We start from the raw sequence: 11,832 nt of genomic DNA, 5'->3' as shown, positions 1-11,832 counted from the left end.
TAGCTGTCTGCGTAGGCCACGTCGGATCCGACGTGGCAAGCTGACGTGGTTAAAATCAGCCCGATCCAGTTCGCTGTTATACATGGGCCTAACCCAACAATTCAGCCTATTTGATTTTTTTTCTATTAATTTTTTTAGCTACATGGGCCTGGCCCAACTATTCGTCCTTTTTAATTTCCGGGCCACAACCTTTTTACAATCTTCTTATTATACATTTTCGGACATTTTATTTTGAAGCTTGTCCCACTAGTCAAATTGGTCCCACTTGTCATGTTGATCTCATAGCTGGTCCCACACGACAAAAAATTCAAAACTTATCTCCCATTTTTATGTAGATCGCAGGTTTCCATTTCACAAGTATTGAAATCACATACAGGATCAATATTTCAAACAGACCAGAGAGCACATGAAATTCGTCGAAAACAACACTAAATTAGTCTATTACAATCTTTACAACCTAGATATGTCTACTATTACAATATATAATATACCGTACTTTCTTGAGCAATCTTCATGGTTTCACACTTCCAACTTCCTTTTATGCCTGAAGCTCCTGTAAAAGAGGAATTGCCACATTTATAAGTAAGAGCTGCAGTACAAGAACTGATAAAAACAAGGCACAACAAGAAGTAATTCGCTAGCACAACTCCTAGCCAAAAGTGGCTGTTAACAAAACACATTATGGAACAAAGGTGCTCCTGATTTAGCACATTGCAATGAGCATACGAATCTTCGGTTCTATTTTTGTAAGCTAAAGACACCAAGTCCCGGCGTTTTGAAACAATATGGCTGCCTATATTTTGATATGGCCATTCATATCGAAGGGCCTGAATTCAAATACATCAAATAAATGGAATCTAAATGCCGGCAGTCATAGCTGATTGCAAATAACATGCAATCCCAGAATTTAAATGCACAACATCAGAATTTATGTGTTTCTAACCTCTACTAACAACATTTGCTAGCAAGAACATGCAGATAATGATTGAATTGCACACAATCACAAAATATACAGCCCAACATTTTTTCAGAGCTGCTGAAATCATCACAGAAGAACCAAAAATAATATCTAAGAGATTGCAGAACTGAACTTGCCTAATCCAATCGCTTACTGCGCCAAAAAGGATACCCTATCCTCAATAGTTCGCATGTGCCAATGCATCAACCTGAAGCACCAAAACTAAGCAACTCAGACCACTATTTACATCAAACAAATGTTTAATGTGGCGCCACATAGCTACAGAAACCATATCATGAGTAAACTAAACATTTGCAAAAGTAGAGCCAGGTTCTCTCAAGGATTGTAGCCATTCATATATTTATGGTACCAACTTCCTACATGATCATTTCACTCTAATCCCCTACCGGACTAAACTAACAGGTGCTCAGATTACTAGTAAGCTCGCTCTAAATTTATCCACTCCATATGACAGATCTAAGAGGTCGCAATCGATTGGTCCAACAATGGAACATAGCAGCTCCAGGCCTACAATAGCTCAAAGTGGCAGTAGCTCAAAAACAAGCATGGATGATAGGTCAATGGATAAGTGCCATGACGACCTTGCAAAGATAATTGCTGAATCTACAAGCTAGATGTTGTGAATAAAAAAACTGGACTTGTTCATACAAAAGCCTCTTACTCGTGCCACACGTCGTGGTGCACCATCTTACTCAATCCGGCCTCAAGGAACCAGCAGCACTGCTTGCTCCCTTGGCCCAACTCCTCGCTGTGCAGGATGACCGAGACTCAGATGCAGAGCTCCCTAAACATGACATATTGTATCAATGCTTGCAGCAACAAAAGGAACTCACATACCATAGAACTTGCACAGTAGTGTATCAGCATGCATGATTCATATAGTATAACAGATAAATGACACCGAGCAGAAACGCGAGGAGGCCAAAACAAGGAGACGGTGAGGGCGATCCCCTTTGCCGAAGTCAAACCCATGGCTCCTGCATAACAATGCCAAAATACCGTCACGAGAGAGACAAAATCAATAGCAATACAACATGAACGAATGTGTCATCACGATGGCATAGCAACAACAGTAAATAAATGCAACTAGGTGATCGGCTGTAAATATAGCTAAGTGAATCACCCACAAACAGCGGATGTCGTTTCTCCTTGGGACTAGACGATCAGCGATGATGCTCGGCTAACCCAAGTACTACAAATTGAAAACATTTATACCACAGGAACAAAGCTAACACAAGTACTACAAACTGAAGTCATTTATTCAACAAGTGCAGAACACATGTGACAGGTGTAACTAATTACCACACATAAGAACAGAGAGTCATATGCCACAATTCAGTTCACGGATCAGCAATTTAAAACCACACAACACAAGTCTAAAACTAAACATGTCATATCGTTATACAATACTAGTTCTATTGAATCTATTATCTATTATATAATGAAGACAGAAGACAAATAAGGCACCACATTCTTCCACATAAGCAAAATAATATACATTGTTGATTAGTAATATTTACGGCTGAGATTTAAAGATATTATGTTACGTTCTAAAGTTATATATGTCGAGCCGGCACGTACATGATGCACGAATAAGAAGTTGGAAATAACCAACTAAAAAAGAAAGAATGAAAAACTACAGCTAAGTTTTTTTCTAAAAACAGGTTGCCGGAGATACACGTGCGCGTCCTAGAGTCCAGCACATATAGATCCTAAAAAAAAGAGTCCAGCACATATATGCGTAGAAGCATTGCATGTACTAATAGTAAAGAAAGGAAGGGAAAAAGGTGCTTCCACGTATGTGCTACAAGCAATTAAAATAAATAAATTATGCTGTGATAAAATTTGGAAAGGATCCATGATGGACACATTGCTATTTGAAGCATGTTTTAGTGCCTACGTACTCAAAAAAAGTCAGCCTCCGGCTGTACGTATTAGTGCCGGACACTACAGGATTAGCCTCCGGCAAGACTGATATGAGTGATGTCATCCCGATGTCAACTGAGTCCAACATGCACACGTGCAAAGAGAGAGATCAGTACGCATACATATTAAAGAGAAGGTAAACTTTCCCTCAAGAAAAAGCTGTGGAATTTTAAAAAAAATATTATATATAGCGAAAGAGTACATTTCAATTTTTATGTGAAGTTGTTCTAAAAAAATCTGAATTTGAGAAAAATAAATGAAAATAGCATATATTAGCTACCAGACTTAAATATAAAATGTAGCATGTAAAGTTTAACATAAAATTTTCTCAAAATGCAAATGATATTAACATTAAATATAAAATATAGTAGTTATACAATTTCAAAGGATTGCAACGTAAGTTGATGTAGAGAAACATTGACACAGAAAATAACATCGGAAAAATGGTCAGTCTACAATGACGATTGACAGGCATAATATTGTTCTATCGCGAAACCAAAATGGCTGCATAAATAGTAGCGACACAGAAAGTGTAAGACGGCACAAAGTTTAGACATGTAATTACTGTTGAAATGATTTTGTGTGGTAGGTTGTTAATTAATCTAAGTGCCATTTATTACGCATATATTATCACATGCCCATGTCTTTAACAAAAATATTTAAATGAGTGCTTCATCCTCTATGTGGGGAACTCGAGGAGAGAAATATATATCTTGCACATAGATGTTATACAATCAAATGCAGAATTCAAGCCAATGTCTTGGTCAACATATTTTTTTCTATAATTTAAATACTATGGGAATGCTCATGCATCGACACAAATAAGTCCAATAGCATCTAGACATAGGGCAAATACTGGCTGGGAAAACAATATCAAGTATAACTACAAGGCACACTGAATGGTAGAGATTGTTTTAGCAGAAAAGGAAGCACCAATTCATGTCAAGTATGTAATCTAAACTTTATTTTATTAAGTATAAGTAGAAGTAAATGTAATAGGCATGATCAAAAAGTAACAAGCTTTGATGAGTACCACTGGGAGATTATTTTAGCAATTTTCGCACCATTCTCGAATTACATTAAGATGAGATGACATGGAAGCATATATATGAACGGATAACATTTTCTTAATAGAAAAATAAGCACAATGTGGTTGGTGAAGAGGCCGATGATGGAACATATAACAAGGTACCGCTACGTGCTATCATGGTTTACATTTATAGTGGGGATCCTAAAGATATATTGGGTGAAAATATAAATGTGAAGGGGTGCGAAAATGTGGAGAAATGAAATCTCAAAATTATTAACAAAGCCTATGTTTTGGCATCGCTAGACAAAGACATAGGGCTCTTTAGTCTTTCATTGTACCACATACATATCTTAAGAAACAATGTTATACAAACATTTCTACAAGGTTAATCATGATTCCTGAGGATACATATTTTGACTATCATTTTTATATAGGTACTGATGTATGGAATAAAACTATAGATTACAGGTAGAGAAAAAATACAAAAATATGAAAGAAATATACAAAGTCTAGCCACGCAAATGTGCGGGTCGCCCTACTAGTTATAGAGAAAGAAAGAGAGAGAAATAGATAGGGAGAGAGAGCAGCAACATCAGTAGGGGGTTCAGACTTCAGAGAAGATCAGCAGCGAGGTTAGGAGAAGAAGAAGCAAGCATGGGGATAGAGAGAGGAGTAGCAGCGAGCAGCAAGAAAGAGGTTCAGAGAAGAAGCGCAGCAGCAGGTTTAGTGGATTCAGAGAAGAGGCAAGCAGCAGGAGGTGCAGCAATAGAGGAGCAACACCAGGGTTAGCAGCAGCAGCGTGGGGACTTAAGAGAAGAGCAACAACAGTTTGAGGTTCACAAGAGAAGCAGCGGCAATGAAGGTGAGGAAGCAGAGCAGCAGCAATGGAGGTGAGGAAGAAGAGCAGCAGCAAAGATGTGGGAGAGAGAGACAACAGCGGGTGAAGGAGAAGGACTGCAGCAGGGGAGAGGACTCGCGCGAAGGAGAAGGACTGAATCATTAACATTATTCAGTATTTCAGTGAGTTGTGTACAGCTGAATCCAACTAACAAATGAAACACACCATATACCTAGAAGGAAATGTGAAACCCAAAGCATACACATATTGCCCATTTTAACCCATAGCATATCGCATCCAATCAAACCATGTGACTTTTGATAAAAATCACATCGCAAACAGTCAAATCAAGGAGGAAGTTACAGACGTAGGCATTGAAATGGGCACGGGAAGGAAGGGGTAGACAATTCATACGCCAGGGGAACTCCTTGTTGCGGATGTGCAGGTAGGGGTAGGCCTGCAACACGAGAAACAGATCAGACCCGGGTCACGGCCACCACAAGACCCGAAATATAACATAGGCACGAGATCTGACCGGCGGCTCGTCGAAGTGGGGGTGGCCCTTGGAGAGGTTCCAGGCCGTCAGGAGGGTGCAGGTGATGGCCCCCATGATGGTGATCTTCTCCCACTTGGTCGTCTCATCTGCGAGGCATCATCATCAATCAAACGAGAAAAATCCCCAAATCCACGTCAAACGATCGATCGAATCGGGGGATAGAAGAGAGGGAGGGAGGGTTCGCGAGGTGTACATGCGGCACCCAACCGGGGCCGGGGCGGGGGGCCTGGCGCGCGCCGCCAGGGAGCGGAGGCCGGATCTCGCCGTCAGGGAAGCCATGGGTGGGTGGTGCTGCCGCTGCTTTCGGGGAACGGGGGTCGATTTGGCTGGCTCGCTCGCCGCCATGGATGGGAGGAAGCAGCGGAGGGATGGGGTCACCGTGGTGTGCTCGGCGCCGCCGGAGGAGACCGGATTCAGGCGGGATCGGGCGCCGTAGGTGGTGGTGGTGGCGGCAGCGAGGAGTGGTGCGGGGGAGAGGGAGAGACGAGGGAGAGAGGAGCCCGCGTTGGTGGGTGGGTGGGTGCGCCGTCGCGTTGGTGGGTTTGGACGAGGGGAATGAGACGGAGGACTGGATCGGGAGGGTGCCGGGGACGGGGAGGAGGTGGCGGCGGCGGTGAGGAGATGGGGACAAGGGAGGAGGGATGCGATGGTGGGAGGGGTTGATGGGATCTGATCTAGGGTTTGGGCTGCGAGTGGGGTATCTCTTTTTCATTATTTTTTTTCTGTAGATGGATTTGGGATGGAGAGATGGATGGATGGATGAATGTGCGCCATGTCATCGATTTGTGGGAAGAGTTTTGATTGATTCGAAAACCCAATAACTTAAAATAGTTTTCAAATATTAAAAATAGAAAGATTTTGTAAAGTAGTTATCAAAAAAAATTGCAAAAGGGCACCACACAAATTTTCATTGAAGTTAGACCACATTTTATGGATAAGGACCAATTTGTATGCAATTCTGATCTTTCTAGCTATTTTTAATCATTTTTCGAGTGTCTAAAATGTCTTTTTTTTAATGACCTACCATATATTTGTTGCAAAATTGTACCAAATCAATTTTATAAAATACTAGGACATATTTAATGCACAATTGACCAAAAATTTGGGTGTCAAAAGATTTGATCCACGTTTCATGAAAAAGACAAATTTTCGTCGATTGAAGCGGGTCAAATTTGAACTGCAACTGCCTCATAGTTTGCTTTTTATTTTTTTCAAAAATCATTTATAAGTACTTAAGTATCTATTTAATCAGAGAAATCTCAAAAAAATTCCAAGATTCAACCACTAGCTAGGAACGGTCATTCCCGCCGTTTTGACCGCATTATAAAACGGACATTAAAAATTCAAAAAAATCAAAAAATTGGAAAACTTTCGCATTGTGTCACTATATGTGACCAAGTTACCAGGAAGAATAATAAACTTATAATATAGCAATTCTTTTAAAAAAGTGTTTTCATAAATGACCTATCATCTATGAAGATTCATGGCTTTCAAGCGAAATGGTCAATCTTATGGCCGTATTCATGGCATAATTTGTTCAAATGATCTTATATTGTGCACAAGGGTGCATATTGGAATGGCAAATAATGTTGCCTAAGAGAGTTTTCATTTTCTTTGGACAAAAAAATCAATTTTCCATTTTTCGAGTGCCCAAAATGAGTTTTTTGTGAAGGACCTACCAAATATTTGTTGCAAAATTGGACCAAATCAATTTTCTAAAATAGTAGGCCATATTTAATGCATAATTGACCAAATGGTTGGGTGTCACAAGCTTTGATCCACCTCCGGTGAAAAAGACAAATTTCTGTCGATTCAGTTGGAAGCGGGTCCAATTTGAACTGCGGCTGCCTCATAGTTTGCTATTTATTTCCCCAAAAATATTTTTAGGTACAAAAGTATTTATTTAATCAGAGAAACAACAAAAAATTTCCAAGATTCAACCACTAGCTAGGAACAGTCATGCCCGCTGTTTTGACCGTATTTTCAAACGGGCATAAAAAATTTAAAAAAAATCAAATAATTGGAAAACCTTCGAATTGTGTCATTATATGTGGCAAAGTTATTAGGAAAAACAATAAACTTGTAATACAACAATTATTTTTAAAAGTGTTCTCAGAAACGAGCTATCATGTGTGGACATCAATGGCTTTCAAACCAAATGATCAATCTTATGGCCACATTCATGGCATAGTTTGTTCAAATGATTTCATATTATGCACAACGGTGCATATTGTAATGGAAAACAATGTTGCCTAAGGAACTTTTCATTTTCTTTGGACGAAAAAATCATTTTCCATTTTCCGAGTGCCCAAAATGATTTTTTTTGTGTGAAGGACATACCATATATTTGTTGAAAATTTGGACCAAATCAATTTTATAAAATACTAGGCCATATTTAATGCAAAATTGACAAAATGGTTGGGTGTCCAAAGCTTTTGATACACCTCTGGTGAAAAAGACAAATTTCCGCCGATTCAGCTGGAAGCGGGTCAAATTTGAACTGCGTCTGCCTCATAGTTTGCTCTTTATTTTTTTCCAAAAATCATATTTTAGGTACAAAAGTATCTATTTAATTAGAAATACATGGTTTGGTGGCGATACATCAAGGTTTGGATGGTGGCCGAGGGCCCCAACTCCAAAGCGCGTAAACTCGCATGGCCGCCGTGTGGTCACCGCGTGACCGTGGCGTTGCCTTGCGTTCTGGGCGGCCTAGGCATGTCTAGTGGGTTGGGCACTCCCCAGGTAGGTGCTAGGAAGAAAATTACAACATAATATTCTCACGAGGAGACCGAACTATGCTCAAGTATGAATTAGCAGCCAAGTGTTTGATTAGCGATACGGGAAATGCGCATGGCCAATGGGCGTGAGTTTTGGCTGAGGATGATCACCTACTAAGAAGACTGTCTTCACAAATTTTCAGCTCAAAAGGAGGAGCCTAGGTGGTACTTGCTTTGCAAAGTACCACACTGGACAGAAATATGAATGTTGAAGGTGGGCTCAAAATAATGAATGGATTGAGCTGAAATTTTATGGAGGATGGTATTTGGGCATAGGAAAGCACTGTACAAAATTGATACCATTTGGACATGCCAAAGTGGTACTTCCTTCACAATGCTCTTCTTTGGACGGAAACTTGGGAAAATTAGTGACAAAAGTTGGATAACTTAAATGAGCTCAAATTTGGTGCAGGTAAGTTAAATAGGTATGGTCATGCCCTGGTAAATTTTGAGATCATTCGGGTAAGCCTAGCTAGTACTTACTTCACAAAGCTTCTCTCTAGATAGAAACTTTGGAAATTTTCTAAGGAAGATTTGCCAGGAAAATGGAGCTGAATATTATCATGTGGCAATGATTTGGGTATGGAAGAGTGCCGAAAAAGTTTTAGGGTAATAGGAGGGGTCTAGATAACACTTGCTTTGCAATGTGCCAATCTGGCCATAAAATAGAAATTGAACCTAGGCTCACACAGATGATTTGAATGAGCTGCAATTTGGAGGAGGGTTATAATTTGGGCATATGAAGGATCTGTAAAAATTGCATGTCATTTGGATTATAAAAATGGTACTTCCTTCACAATGCTTCTAGGTGGACAAAAACTTTGGAAATTTGTCGAGAAAGATTTACTATGCAAATGGAGCTGGATTTTGTCATGAGGGAATGATTTGGACAGGAAAGAGTGCCCAAAAAATTTGAGGGCAATCGACAATATAAAATAGCACTTCCTTCAGAAAGTGCTATTCTGAACAGAATAGGAAAATGAATATTGTTGAATTATATTTTAACTAGGCGAGGAAGGTTTTTGACATATTTGACGAAGATATGATCCAAAGAATTTATGAGAATTTTTTGGGAATTTTGGGAATGACATAAATATAGGTTGCTTCACAACCTAGGGCAAAAATTGACACATGGACATGACACATAGGCAAAACTGATGAGGTGGCACCTAGTCATAGCAATCCACCACAACTTACAAGGTTATGACCATCTATATTGGTCGCGATCAGCTAGAAATAAGGCAGCGGATCAGTGATGTCTGCTTTATGACCATTTCGTGTAAGGAAATTACGACCTTTATGGCCAAAATGGTCGATACAGTTAAGGGTTTGGAGCCCCCCTAGCAGCTTTTGACCAATTGGTCTCAAATGGTCGTAGATCTATGACCAATTCTTTCAGGGTCACTGACAGAAGGTCACTAGTTGACATATTTCTTATAGTGCATGGACTGCAGAAATGTAGTACTGTACTATTTATTGGTCAACACTAGGTGCTTCATTGCTTTGGTCTGATTATACAGTGGGTATCATTTTGCCTAAGTTAAAGTTTGTATTTCGAAAATAGTCTTGCCATGTGATCAAGAGAAGACCAAATCATATTGCAGTGGATGTTCCTCCATCATGTGTGGTTCATTCTCATGGTTCCAGCTGTTGGTGAAACCACTTACATTTGCAAAAGGAATTGTAGACTTCACAAAAAATTGTCTTTCAGTCCATACTGAATGTTGGACAAGAGAAGCATCCATGTTAGTAGGAAGAACATATGTTTTTTCTAGATCTTTGCTTTTGGAGCTACATATTTGTATATGATCTGTGAATCATTGAGATGCATTAACATGTTGATCCTATCTATGGGAATCGTACTAGTTGGTTTTAGTTGTGGCTGATCTTTGCTTTTGGAGCTACATATTTGTATATGATCCGTGAATCATTGAGATGCATTAATAGTTCCTTATATTTGTTCGCTCAGTGTTTACAAGTTACAGACCGATCACTAGCTAGCCTACTAATGCGCTCCTGGCAGTTTTAGTTGCCATGTAAGATCCAAAGTGGCAGTTTTTTGAATAAAATTTCCTACATCTGAAGAAACTGACAAGCTGCTCTGAAGAAAATGCCATGCGAATCTGAAGAAACTGCCAGCGAAAACGTTCACAAATGCCTTATCTCCCAGCTAAAGTTCATCAACTAATGCCCTCAGCTGCGACTCGTTGCATGCTGCTCCGCGTACTGGCTGCGAGCGATTTTGAGTGCCTGCATGCAGCCGGCCATAATTAAGGCAGCTAACTAATGCGAAAAAGATGCGCTTTAATTGTTGCGGGCCTTTTAAATCCGTGGAATCATTATTGACAAGGAGGGAGATGATTCGAGTGCACTTGTTTGACCGTCATGCTGGCATGCGACCCAGCACGGACGGGACGGGACAACACAGTCAGAATTTCAGTTTCTCTAGTTTTCCACGGCAAGCTGGCGTGCTAAGCCACGCGTGCTTAATTATGCATTGAATTCCGATGACTATGGTGCTACCTTCCGCCTATAAGTACTGTTTCCCGGCCTTCTACGGTGGCACCGTGACCCAACTCGCCCTATCCTCGTAAGCCCCCACCGGCCCGACGTCGCTCGCCACTTATCCTCGCTCTCGCCATGTCCGCCATGCCCCCGCCCGTCCGCGATAGGCGAGGCCGGAGGTGGTCACCGCCGAAACTAGTGTTCGGTTTTTCACCAGAAGATAGACGGAGGGAGGAGGCATTCTATCGGTCTTTAGATGGCAATGCAGAGATCGAGGACTTGTTGGGGCGCGACTGCCTGGCGGAGGATCAGGAGTTGTTGGAGTGCGACTGCTTGGCGGAGGAGCAGCGTATCGCCGATTTGCGCCGCCAGCGGGACATGGAGCAGTAGCGCACCGACGCTCTGAGTCATGAGCAGAGCGCCCGCAACTGGGCCGACTACGTGGAGGTTGGCACCCGGCAAATAGCCCTGGAGGCTGTCGGGCACGCACGCGTTCACGACGCTAATTTTTACTACCAGCTCGTCAAGTGGGTTTCCCGCTTAGAAGCCGAAGCTTCGGCGGACCATGCCGACATGGAAAGGGCCAACGTGCGCGAGCAACGCGCCCTATCGCACCTCTGGCAAATCTGAGGCGGGCCGAAGGACGCTGGTGCCGGCTTTTAGCATGTACCGAAGATGGCGGCCGACATCGTCTAGTTAGTTAAGAGTAAGTTAGTACTTGTACGCTACTAGAGTATTAGTAGGAGTAGATAGTTAACTTGGCTATGATGGTTGTCAACGTGGAAGTTCAGTACTCTATATGTGGATCAGACCTATTACTTTGCTCTGAATGTTGAACTTTCCGTTTGAACATATGGAATGGGTTGTTATTTTTTTAAATGGGTTGTATTTGTCCTCCACGGGTTTAGAGGCTGACTTGTGGGCCTACCAAGTTGACGCGTACACAATCAGGAGATGATTCTACGTGGAGAGGATGACAGCAGGGACCCACCAAGGTTATGGCGGTACGCAAGCAAGTTCCTCCTTATTTCAAGCCAATAAAAATGGCTCCTCCTAATGGATTTCTGACATCTGGGTCCCATGCCATTGTCAACGTAGTCAATAAACAAGAGAATTGCACAACGAGCGGCTGCCACCAGGGACCCAGCAGCTCGCCCAATTATTTTTGTTTTGGGTTAATTTGATAAATACCACTCCAAATCTGGTGATTCTGAGAAATGC

At 41.4% G+C, this 11,832-nt stretch overlaps 1 long non-coding RNA gene across 4 annotated transcripts; it reads right to left on the bottom strand.

The window, feature by feature from the left end:
* Positions 1-306: 306 nt before the first annotated feature.
* LOC123149234 (uncharacterized) lies at positions 307-6,025 on the bottom strand. 4 transcript variants are annotated; one of them, XR_006474540.1, is made up of 6 exons: positions 5,523-6,025; positions 5,309-5,415; positions 5,141-5,230; positions 2,884-2,980; positions 1,641-1,956; positions 1,091-1,166 (listed from the first exon to the last, which is right to left on the bottom strand). It is a non-coding gene; the product is annotated as an uncharacterized lncRNA (long non-coding RNA). The 4 variants fall into 4 exon arrangements; XR_006474538.1 differs by having other exon boundaries at positions 5,188-5,230; positions 5,523-6,024; XR_006474539.1 differs by lacking the exons at positions 1,091-1,166; positions 2,884-2,980 and adding an exon at positions 307-553 and having other exon boundaries at positions 5,188-5,230; positions 5,523-6,023.
* Between the last annotated feature and the right edge of the window lie 5,807 nt (positions 6,026-11,832).

Source organism: Triticum aestivum, chromosome 7A (genome assembly GCF_018294505.1).
Source record: "Triticum aestivum cultivar Chinese Spring chromosome 7A, IWGSC CS RefSeq v2.1, whole genome shotgun sequence".
Classification (NCBI taxonomy): Eukaryota; Viridiplantae; Streptophyta; class Magnoliopsida; order Poales; family Poaceae; genus Triticum; species Triticum aestivum.
Note: the sequence above shows the minus strand (reverse complement) of the source record. Positions and strands in the feature narration are given on the sequence as shown.